The 7,500-nt window shown below is 41.6% G+C and overlaps 1 protein-coding gene across 1 annotated transcript in view; it reads right to left on the bottom strand.

Moving 5' to 3' along the window:
• Positions 1–4,466: 4,466 nt before the first annotated feature.
• Positions 4,467–7,500, bottom strand: part of LOC138038907 (uncharacterized) — a 10,443-nt gene continuing 7,409 nt past the window's right edge. The window contains exon 2 of the mRNA XM_068884987.1: positions 4,467–7,500. This exon is cut by the window's right edge and continues 3,721 nt beyond it. The gene's annotated coding sequence lies outside the window, so the exon portion shown is untranslated.

Raw genomic sequence — 7,500 nt, 5'->3', positions numbered from 1 at the left:
CTTCAATTTTTGCCTCTTCTGATTTAAAAATATAAATATGTATATTAAACAGTATTCTTTAATTTTGTACACATTACTTTTTTAGCATCACACTCCTGTGAGTTTTCTTGTACTCCAATAATTTAAGTTGTGAATTATTCGTTTTCAAAACATGCTTTGAAAATATTCTCTAGCATTGCTCAAGTTGTGGCATTTTAATTACTGTCTGAAGATGTGGTACATCGAGTGATTTGGGGGAAGATTGCGGACTGGACAGGGGGATTGGGAAATAAAATTGAAGGTGACAAAGCACAGGAAATTTGCAACTTCACCAGCAACAAGAAACTATTTCACAAAAAGAAATAGTGTTTTGTTTCTGGAATGGTAAGGGCAGGAGAAAAGATAAAATACTGTTAATTGTTGGTCACTTGGTCGGTCATATATATTTCGCTTCGTCTATTGAAACTCTCAACAAAGAAGGACAAAAATGTGGACGCAAACTCTCTGAACGGTTAGAAGCCTGTCAAGGAATATTAACCATTAAAGAGAAGAACATAATGATCCTTGTCTACAAATACCTAATTTTCCTTCAAATGCCACAGCATAAAATTTCAAATTCCATTTTCTGTGAATCTTCCATTACTTGTGGTACATGTGAACCTAGGAAGTTACCAGTACTAGCTTTAAAATAACTGGTTCCTGGAAAACCCAATTTACTACAGTAACTACAACTTACCAGTGGGAAGATTGTTTACATTACTTATTACCACGAAGAGAGATAGCTTTGGATTTTTCAACAATATATCCCTTTAATGTAACCGAAAATCATTCAGATAGTGAAAACTTCATATTTATGACCTATTTCGTTCACTTTCATGCTTGTCAGCATTATGATTTGCTATACTTCAGGTTCACATGTTTGTTTTTATGTCTCATAGATGTTTAGATGTTCAATTACAAACTCTGTTTTGAATGGCCACTCTACTTCATTGTGTAAATAGTTCACCCTGAAGTCTAAATAGATACAATTCGTTTCTGAGTAAATGAAACGAAACAAAAATGTAGTTTAAGGAATGGAGGCAAATAAAACAAACCGTGCCATTGTCACTGCCTCCAAAACAGAGGAGATTAAAAGCCAGTTTGATAAAACAGCAAAGATCCACCCCTAACCCTGGGCTCATTCGACAAGAACTGCTAAAGATGATGAGATACTTATGTTTAGGACTTGCACAAATTGTGCCCTTTTTTAATTAGGCTCAACAGATTTCATGAGCAGCATTCCAAGACATCACATTGTCTTCACTGGTAGGAGAAGACATGGAAATGTTCTTTTCATAGCTTGAAAAGTGCAAGAAGCAGGTTGCTAATCCTATGGAATAGCATGTTCAACAATGTAGATTGGCTTGACTATGTCAACTTTACCACAAAATATGTTTACAATAACAAGTTGAAGAATGTGGGCACTAAACATGCTGTGGTTCGCTGTTGGCAATCAGAAGACAATTAAAATACTGATTTTACACTGACAGGACAATAGTTGCACGTGCAGTCAATAGCTTTGGGTCAATGTATACTGGGAAAAGTCGTTGTCAGAAGGCTCATATACACCGATAAGAAATCAGATAATCATGGAGTGTATGAAAAATTAATGGGTTTAATTGATTGAAAATAAACATGCAATATAAACTATACATTACGAAAGACAGCGAGCACACCTCCGTGACTAAATAGCTAGAACCAAGGCTTTCATTAAACCTTAGCTCACTGGATTTTACGGTAATCAAATGTCTGTGATGTTACGGGTGAAACTGTGTGCAATGGCTGTTTCCAAACTGTTTAAAAATCACAGCCCCGAGAAATAATAGCCGTCTATAAAATTGAATTGGTTTAAAATAACATGAAATGAAAAGAAAAGCAAGATTTCTCTGTCATCTACCGCATTCTCGTTGCTCGTGCATTCATCCATCCGTATTTTTGGTTTCTTACATCAAATTTTACAGCTTTGGGTTCCCCCTTCGTACCAATCTCGTACCCAGAGTCCTCGGGCTTTTTGGCCAGCGGGTGAGCGCCCGGAGAGACTCTGGGATAATCGACTCCATTTTCCCAGAAAACGTGGGTTCCGGTCTTATTACGTATGCTTGAGTTTAACCGGAAACAGAAAAGAGAAAACCGTAAACAGTAGAAATGGCGGGTTGAAAGTGTTCGAGAAACAAGAATTTTAGCCTTACACACAAAGAAACTGGAGAAATGATCATTGGCTTGCTGTAAGAGCAAGTGAAGATGAAAGATCATGAAACCTCTGACGCTTTCGGTGAGTGTATTTTTAGTGTTTCAGCGTACATTCCATCGTTCAGAATGCAATGAGAATGCCATCGTGCAAGCAACACGATCGACAATTTTTTTGTGGAAACGACACAAAAGTTCTCTTCTTCTACAATTTGATGTTTCCGTAATTCTGAATGGCTTCGACAAGACCTTATTCCACGGATTGCTCCTCAAAGAGACTGATGTAATGTTTTCCCACGGTACTTTTGCAACAGCAACAGTAATCACTTTGTAGCAGCGTGGGAAAATTCCCGTGCGGTGTAAGACATAATTCAAACCTCGTCGTTTTATTGTTTTTGTGTTTAATATATTTCTGGGGTAGAATAAAACAAACAGCACTGAAACTAGTTTTAGATTTTGAATCTCCCTCCAAATTCTGGGGCTTCCGAATTGCTTACGGCCTTCCTGTCGGACTGCCATTGTTACGCAAGCGGCCAATCAAAAATATAGTTCAAGTCGATTATCCCAGAGTCTCTCCAGGCGCTCACCTGCTGGCCAAAAAGCCCGAGGATTCTGGGTACGAGATTGGGGAAAATGGAGTCGATTATCCCAGAGTCTCTTCGGGCGCTCACCCGCTGGCCAAAAAGCCCGAGGACTCTGGGTACGAGATTGCCTTCGTACTTGATTTTGTTTGTTGGCAGTTGTCGTACCCAGATTTCTCTCACCTTATTCCTTGCCGCCATTTTGAAAACATTTGCATATTTGTCCATCTTGATCACGTGATCTGCTGTGTGCCAGGGTCTTCTCAAGACCCGCCGCCATATTGAAAGCCGAGAAGACCCTGGGAACGAGGTTGCATGGACAGAGCGTCGGACAGAGCGCAAAAAAGCTCTAGACATGCGCACTAGAATCACACTTGTGTTTTCAAAATGGCGGACAACAAATCAAAATCCACCACGTCATTGTGGAGGCTGTCACGCCGCTGGCGTTTCTCTGAGAAAATTTGCAAAAAGATGATCTGAATCTGCCATCATTCAACGATGCTTCAGAGCCGTCAGGGAAGAGATCGGACCAAAACCAGTTCGCCTAAAGCAATAGAGTTTTTGACCAGTTTCGAAGCTTCATTTGACATTCATTGTTTAGAGTTTTGCGTTTCTTAAGGTGGTCGGTTACTCTTTAAGCTCAGAACAGAGATATGTTGGAGGTAAATTGTTTTCGCGAAACATATCAAATATGACTTTTTTTTCGTTGATATGAAAATTTTTGAGAGGTGTTTAAAGGTGGAATTCCGATTTCATACACCAAGAGAGACTTTTTCAAATCGAAGTTTGAAGAGAAGCAGGTTTTTTTACCGCTAGTGTTCGTCTTCACAGTTGTAACTGGTTTTACACAGAAAAGCGAAGTCCAGTGCCTTATACTTTCACGCCAATGGATATAGTTTGTGAGGTTTTGGGGTCGTAAGTTGTCCTGAAATGCATATAACGTACATGTATGTTTTTAACTTCGAGTTAATATATTGTCGACATTGTTCATGTAATACAATGTAAGTTTTCTCGCTTTATAAGCCAAGGCGACAGAGCGGCTGCCTGTTATATTTAAAACAGCGGCAAATATTGACAACAAACCCTGTTATTTTTTTCCCTTTAACAACGTTCATTGCTATGTTTTGTGTAACTAAAAATAAAATATGTCAACTGTCACATCTGACTGCTGGGGGATTGTGTGCTTTTTCGAGTTTATGGGACTCTTTGCAAAGGGCGAGTTAAGTTAATTCAACAAAGTAAGCTGCTTTTTCCATTTAGAGACTGAAAATGTCAGCAAAGGTGCTCTAGTTCAATGTGCAAAGCGCTTTTTTTGGCTTTTGATGCCAGCAAAACAGTTCACCAGACAAAGACTACAGAATTTGCCACATGGATGAATACATTTCACCAATGAAGCTGAGTGATGGAATACCATTACAATAGTTGCAATAATAATCTGCCCTGAATTGAATTTCCCCTACCCCTCAATATAGACTCTACGCCCCCTTCTTTGTCAGTGCCAAAAATCTGCCAAGAGAACTGAAGCACTAAGTTACACAGAATTAGTCAGACAGGTAGAAAACCCTCAAGGATCAAAGGCAGGAGCTGGATATTAAGCAGAGAAAAATCGAGAACGAAAACAAAAACTTGCACAAAAAAACATGAAGGTAAGTATAAAGGCAAGAAAACCAAAACAGCGAAAACGACTGACACTTTATTTGGTTTCCTCCTAAAAACACCGACGATACGCAGCCTAGCGACAATCCTTCCGAAGCGCTGGTTCTAAAACAGGAAAGTTAAAATAAAAGGGTTAATGAACGACTTAATTACATGATTGATAAAATAAAATACGTTCAAACTTGAAACCGATAATTACAACCCTTATCGGTGATTTCTCCGAGACGTGGAGTAAGCTAAACGGCCCAACACAACTAGACGGCCCAGGAAAACTAGAAACTTAAATAACTAAACTCTTTACCACAAGACGTAGGGAAGCCAAAAAAAAGGAAAACCGCATGTGCTATATTTATATATCGAAATATGCATATAATGAGGGTTAAATACGCCCCTCTGAGGCTAACGCCTTTGAATAGGGAAAACAACTAATACAAAGGCGGACAAATTGCCATGAGAGCACTGCTAACGAGGTGCCTACAAAATAAACAGTAACATGCCGGCCCCGAAAGGCGCACATGATGAAATAATAAGCCTTTCCAATGCCGAAAAATAAAGTTTCACAGTACATTCACTCTTTGCTCATCAGCGACCGTTCCAAAAGGCACAATTTGCGAATGTCACGTCGTAAACTCGTAGTTGCAGTCTTGACAGTGACGTGTCGAACAACTCCGTGACGATCAGGAAATACTTCCTGGATGACACCCTTAGGCCAACGTCCACGTGGACAATTCTGATCCACTAAAAGTACGTAGTCGCCCACAGCAAGGTTTGGCCGTTTTTTAAGCCATTTCTGCCTCACTTGAAGCGTAGGTAAATATTCTCGGATCCAGCGTTTCCAAAAAATGTCTGCTAAATATTGAGCTTGTCTCCAACGTTTGCCCCCATACTGGTCGTTGACATCGTGCATTTCGTCGGGATGACAGCAAACATTTGGGCGCAGAAGGAGAAGTTTGCTAGGAGACAAAGGCTCAGGATCACGTGGGTCGCTTGACGGGGGAATAAGAGGACGGTCGTTCAGAATCTTTTCCACTTCAGCAATGAAGGTAACTAAGTTGTTCTTCAGCAATGATCGTCAACTAGCTGGTTACCCAAGAGCAGGCGAAGAATTTTTCGGATTGAGCGAATCATCCTCTCCCAGACACCCCCAGCGTGGCTAGCCAAAGGAGGATTAAAGTGCCATTGCACACCTCGACGTCTTAGACAAGTACTGATTCGATCAGAATTCCACTTCCTCAAAGCAATCTTGATTTCGGTCTCAGCACCTCTGAAATTTGTTCCATTGTCACTGAACACTTCGATGGGCGCCCCACGTCTGCTTACGAATCTGGTAAACGCTTGAATAAATGAATCACTCGTGAGGTCATGTGCTACCTCGATGTGAACGGCACGAATAGTTAGGCAAGTAAAAACGCATCCGTATCTTTTAGCTTGGCTTCGTTTCTCCTTCACAAGTATCGGCCCGAAGAAGTCTACTCCAACAGATGAGAACGGTGGGGAGAAAGGGCTAACTCTTGGGCAAGGTAGCTGAGCCATGATCTGGTCACATGGGCTGGAATTCCAGAATCGACATTTGAGACACTTCCCGAGCACACGTCGAACAGCTGCATTTCCTCGGAGGATCCAGAACCTCTGTCTGAGACTTGCCAATACGTGACAAGCGCCCACATGGCCCTCCTTTTCGTGGTAGTCTTTAATGATCAAGTCAGTGACCGGGTGCTTGCTCGGTAAAATCATGGGGTGCTTAGCGCTAAACGGGATAGACGCATTATTGAGTCGTCCTCCAACACAAATCACACCATCATGAAGGAACGGGCTTAACTTGCGTAGTGGACTGGCATATCCTATGCAATTCAGCCTTTCTCGGAGGCGCTTTCGTTCCGAAGAACGCCTTGTCGGTTCTTGTGTTATTCTTTGCAAAATGACCAGCTCCTTAGGGAATGCCTCTCGTTGGATAACTTTCACTACTTCTTTTGTTGCTCTGGTAATTTCTTTGACTGTCAAACCTCCTTTAATGTATTTCTCGGTGGGAAGCTTGATAATTCGCACACGTAAATGATCTTTAAAGCGCAACAACCAAGCCACTGACGTCTGGAGGTTATAGAGAGAGGAATAACGTGACAGTAACGACTGCAGAACGTCTTCTTGCACCACAGTATGGACTTCAGACTTTCTTCGCCTAAGCTCAAGATCATCATCACGTAAGCTAGGTATTTCTACTTGTAGGCTAGGCCACTTGTGCTCTTCTTCTTTCAGAAAATCCGAGCCCTCAAGCCAAAACCGCAATTTCTCAGAGTCGATGCTCAACAATCCCCGCGAAGCTAGGTCTGCGGGATTAAATTGTGAGTCAACATGGCGCCACTGACGTGATGACGAAACATCATGAATTATTGCAAGTCTGTTGGCTACGAATATCTGGAATCGTTTGGCTTCATTCCTTAAGTACTGGAGGACTATGGTTGAGTCTGTCCAAAATATAGACCTGTGGATTGCTAAATCGAGTTGTTCTTCGAGGAACTTGTGCAACTTTGCGGAGACAGAAGCTGCGGTTAACTCCATTCTAGGAATTGTAATGGTCTTCAGTGGAGCTACTCGGGATTTCGCGAACACCAACGAGCATTGAATGTGGCCAGCATTATCTTTAAGACGAAGATAGGAAGCCGCACCGTAGCCTACTTCGGAAGCATCTGAAAAGTGATGCAATTGGATGTCGGTCAAATCTCCAAATCCTTTTGCCTTGAAACAACGCGGCCAGGTGATTTGCTCCAAGTTTGAGAGATTCCCAACCCAATTTCGCCATCTCAAAAGTTTCTCATCTGGAATTTGTTCATCCCAGCCAAAGTCTTGTCTGCATAACTCTTGCAACAGCGTCTTTGCTGGCAGAATAAACGGAGCCGCGAATCCCAGGGGGTCGTACAATCCAGAAATCAGTGATAGCATTCCTCTTCTTGTGCTAGGAACGTCTCTCTTGGCAACCTTAAAGCTAAGGGTATCTCTCTTGACATCCCATTGGGTTCCTAATGCACGATCTAGAGGCAAATCTTCAAGGTCTAAGTCCCTT

This window comes from Montipora capricornis, chromosome 2 (assembly GCF_036669925.1).
Source record: "Montipora capricornis isolate CH-2021 chromosome 2, ASM3666992v2, whole genome shotgun sequence".
In the NCBI taxonomy this organism is placed as follows: Eukaryota; Metazoa; Cnidaria; class Anthozoa; order Scleractinia; family Acroporidae; genus Montipora; species Montipora capricornis.
The sequence above is the reverse complement of the archived record's forward strand: the minus strand, read 5'-3'. Positions and strand labels throughout refer to the sequence as shown.